We start from the raw sequence: 4,667 nt of genomic DNA on the forward strand, positions 1-4,667 counted from the left end.
GTCATATAGGAGCAAGCTATTCTGTCCCAAATGTCAAGCCCATCTCCATGACATGTTCAGCTTTCTAATTGATGCTGTTTTTGAGACTCTGGTATCCAAAGAAGAAAATCGTTATAGGGATGACCTCTGGATCCTTAATAGCCATTTAGTCCCTTGCTGAACCCAATGCTGAAACTTCGTAGTGAGCGGGCGTTGTGCGGGGTGAGGAAAACCCAAGGACGAGACCAGCACAGAGGAGATGAAGCGTGGACCCTGTTCTCAGGGGCCTCAGTTTTTAAGCAGGTAATTATGATTGTAATAAGTGGGTGCTAATAAAGAAATGTTTAAGATACAATGGCTATGTGGATAGCTTTGGGTTGAGAGAGCCCTTCGTTTAATTCCCGTCTCTACCAGTTACTAGCTTGTTAAGTTACTGAATCATAAGCCTTAACTTATCTGTGACTGTGATGAGAAATCACACACCCACTCATACACCCGCCCTTACTATGTCACTAAGTACTTAGTATGCATCACAGCAACCTTAGGAGGTTGGGGCTACTCTCAGATTCACTTTACAGAGAGAGAAACGGAGGCAGGGAGAGGTCACTAAGGCACCCAAGGTCACACAGCTAGTAAGTAACAGAGCCACGGTGACCATCCAAGGAGTTGGACTCCAGTCTCTAAGAGCAGGAGTAATCTCCCTACTCTTCCTGCTAAGGAAAACGTTTTCTGGTGCATGGTAAGGTTCAGTGCGCCATATTGTAACTATTTTTTTTTTTGGTTTATAAAAATTTATTAAAATTCAAAGTTGATCTTCTATCCCATGAGTTTCCATCCAGCTGCCTCTCAAAGGTCAGCCAGTTGCCATGACTGCTACCATAAACGCCTGAAAGCAAAGAATGCACATTAATCATGGTAAAAAGAACTTGTGTAACTATTGTTACTGACTGTACTGAGACAGAGGGGCGGCGGGAAAGGTTCTACATCAGGAGCAAATGGGTAAGTTGAACTTGAGGGAGGCTTGGGTAGTCCAAGCATCAAACAGAGGAGACGAAACAGGAAGGGTCAGAAGAAGAAACAGGTTGAACTGGAGGCTATCGGGGCCAGAGTGAGTTGGGGGTTGATGGGGCCAGGGCTGAACTGTGGAACTGTACACCCCAAACTGAGGAACTTGGTCTTTATTGTGTAGCAGATGGGGAGATGACGTGATCAGGTGACTTCCTGACTACTATAATTTGTCATTAATAATGACAGATCAATTCTCATGTACTGGGATCCATTTGAATCTAAAAGTTGAGGGTCGTGGGTGAGGCCTGCAGCCGACCTCTATAGCAGGAGAGCAAACGAGCAAGAAGACATTCACCACTGCAGGAGGCAGTGGCTGGGAGGAAGCTGCCACGTTTTTGCTGCCGAGTGTGACTTCCGGAATGCACTCTTCATCGGAGCCCCCGATTCCGATGGCACCCGAGGGTAACGTCCATGCTTGTGTCTGATTGGATTTTTGTCTTTTCCCCAAATTGAAATACATTAAAATAAATTCCATGCAATTCTTACAGTGGACTCGCTCTAAGTACACAAGAATTCGATTCTTGTGACAATGTCTTTCTCCAATGCTTTTAGTGGACTGTAAGTACAAGATAGTGTGCTATGTATTGTGGAAGTTAACTAATCATTTTATGTAATTACATGATTTTTATAATTCAAATGGGTCTTTCTTATCATACTGTCTCCTTAGCTCAGACTCTTTCTTGTCTTAATAATCCTGAAAAATAATTTCCCAGTGTTTCCAAGTATCTATTACTTCCCCATCTCCCATGTCCAATGTAAAGCTACCTTGTTTATTTAACAATTAGGAGTGGATTCAGTGGATTAGTACCACGGGTACCACAGCGTGAGGCTGGTCCAACGAGTTCCCAGAGGGTCTGTATCACAACATGAACGTTTTTGGCAGAGTGAGGGCAGTGCTCCTGGTTTTAAAGACCACGTTTTGATTTTTAGAATACTCTACTTCAGAAATCTTGGTATATCATAGAATAAATTTAAAAAATGTCTGCATGTTAGAATTCTCACTGAAATGAATTTAATTACAGGTATACTTTATGTGCTTTAAACATACACAACTTCAACACATGTGTATGCTGGGGTCCAACCCCAGCAGGTCCAGGGGTCCCCAAAGGTGTGGACGGAGTCGGCAAAGAAGGAATGACATGGAGACAGTGTTCAGTTGATCAGCAGCCTTGCCAGGATCTCTAGCCACAATCTCCAGCCAAGTTCTGTGTCCATGTTCTCTTGCTAGGTTCTCCAGCCACATTATCCAGGTTCTCCAGCCAGGTTCTGTAGCCATGTTCTCTCGCTAGGTTCTCCGGCCAGGTTCAGTCGCCAGGTTCTGTAGCCGGCTTCTGCAGCCAGGTTCTGTCTAGGTTCTCCAACCAAGTTCTGTAGCCAGGTTCTGTCCAGCATCTTTTGCCATGTTCGATTAATTACCCTCCTGGCACTTAGTGAAGGGGTTTTATTCCCTCCCTAACTTCAGGGGAAAATCTCTACCTGGGGAAACAACCTTTCTCGGAGAGGTGACCTTGGTTAAAACACATAGTGCCAAGAAGGTGAGCAAACATATTAAGAACAGTATGCCATATATGCCAGGTCCCTTGAAACAGCAAGGATGGACCGGCTCCCAGCATGTGTACACTACGCATTTACACGTGTGACTGTGGTAGTTCTGGGTTGGAAAAGTTGGTTTAACAATCTTGACTGAATTGTCCCGTTAGATAATTGGATTGGACGTCTTTGGAAAGCCCACTCTGCTTGACTGAATTGATTTTATTGACCAATGCTGCAGTGTGGAGAATACTAGTGAACAGTTGCTGTATATTTTTGTACTTCGTGTTCAAATGGAAACAAAGAAAGCTCTGTTACAACCATCCCAGCATCTATGCTCTGTTTTACCTTTACAATCTCCTTCTGCCAGACAGACTCTCCTTGTCAATGGTACAGCTGTGAGCCAGTCTTGTCGTGGTATGGGATCATTTCTTTTTTTAAAAAAAATATATATTTTATTGTTTTTTTTAGAGAGGAAGGGATAGGCATAGAGAGTTAGAAACACCGATGAGAGAGAAACATCGATCAGCTGCCTCCTGCACACTCCCTACTGGGTATGTGCCCACAACCAAGGTACATGCCCTTGACTGGAATCAAACCTGGGACCCTTGAGTCTGCAGTCTGACGCTCTATCCACTGAGCCAAACCGGTTAGGGCATGGGATAATTTCTTAGGAGTCCCTTACTTTCCAGAAACACCAATTTTGTAGGATCTTGTTTTCAGGGACAGTTAAGTCTTATCGGTATGTCACTTAAATAAGACCTAAGGAAGCCATAACCATATGGAGCTTGGAAATAGCCATCGGCTGTCAGATGAGAGGTAGTTGACCATGCTGATGACTTCTTTCTGATGCTCTGGTGGTAATGATGATGCTACTACGACTACTAATATTGAGAACTTACGTTCCAAGTGCCATGGGGAAAATGAGGCCTAGAAAGATTAAAGGTCATGTTCAAGGTCATGCAGCCAGCAAATGGCAGGATCAACATTTGAACCTAAGACCCTCTTACTGAAGAGCAATGGTTCCTGGCCATGAAGCTCCACTCCCAGATTTGAGATCTGTTAGATGACCCCTCGTGCCTCTGTCATTGGTTTTAGCAAATGGTTATAAAGCATTTCTAAACACACTTTCTACATGCCAGGTAGGCTCTTAACACATCACAACATACGAACTCAAATCCTACAACAAGTTATGATCTAGACACAATTTTACATATAAGGAAACCAAGACACAGGGAGGGTAATTAACTCGGCTGGTGTCCAGTGAGTCACATGGAAGATGCCCACAGCTTGGTTGTTTCCAAGCCCCTGGGAAGGCCAATTGATTAGTCATGACTCCAGACATCGAGTTTCACCATCTCTTCACAAAGCGAAAATCGGCTATGTATTCACCTTGGATGCGGTAACATAAAACCCAATGATCACCCTCAGATTACATTAAGCATAGAGAAAAGGCAATCCATGACTTACAGGGAATGGTGTCTTCATTTGGATTATTTAATTGAAGAAAATAAAGTGATATTTTGATCAAAACCATGCTGAAAACTGTTATTGCTAAGGCTTTAAAAGTTAGGTTATATTTTGTATTAAGCTGTTTATGAAAATGAGTCTTGAGGTTTTATAATCCTCAAATCGGCTTTAATTAATTTGTCAAATCCTTTTAGCAGAATTTGTTTTTGTGTGCCTACCAGAGACAGAGCTGTATTAGTTTTCTGTAATCTTTAAATTAGGTTCGCTCACATGACCTCATGGACTGTATGAATAATCTAATTCACAGTATTCCGACCAAAAAGGGGAAAATTCAATCCTTTATTTTAATTTCCAGTATGCTCTGTCCCCTCTGGGATAGGTAATATTCATACACATTTTCTCCCACTGGCAGAAAGCCCAATGATGCCATTAATTTATATGAATAACATAAGATACAACTTGCAAAAGTGCCAAGATAAAGATTGGATACTTCAATAAGCATTGATAAAAGCTGACACTTTTGCTTTGAAATGGAGTCCACTCAGAGGTGTTTTAATTTTAATATCCCACATTAATTCACCAATCCAGGAAGGAAAGTTTCTTATCATACCTGAAAAAAA

General features: G+C 42.4%; 1 long non-coding RNA gene across 1 annotated transcript; it reads left to right on the forward strand.

Moving 5' to 3' along the window:
* Window positions 1-10: 10 nt before the first annotated feature.
* On the forward strand, window positions 11-1,516 carry LOC107184493. Its single transcript, XR_001515337.1, has 2 exons — window positions 11-282; window positions 1,234-1,516. It is a non-coding gene; the product is annotated as an uncharacterized LOC107184493 (long non-coding RNA).
* The last annotated feature ends 3,151 nt before the right edge of the window (window positions 1,517-4,667 follow it).

The sequence above is a fragment of the Myotis davidii genome, unplaced genomic scaffold (genome assembly GCF_000327345.1).
Source record: "Myotis davidii unplaced genomic scaffold, ASM32734v1 scaffold184, whole genome shotgun sequence".
Lineage (NCBI taxonomy): Eukaryota > Metazoa > Chordata > Mammalia > Chiroptera > Vespertilionidae > Myotis > Myotis davidii.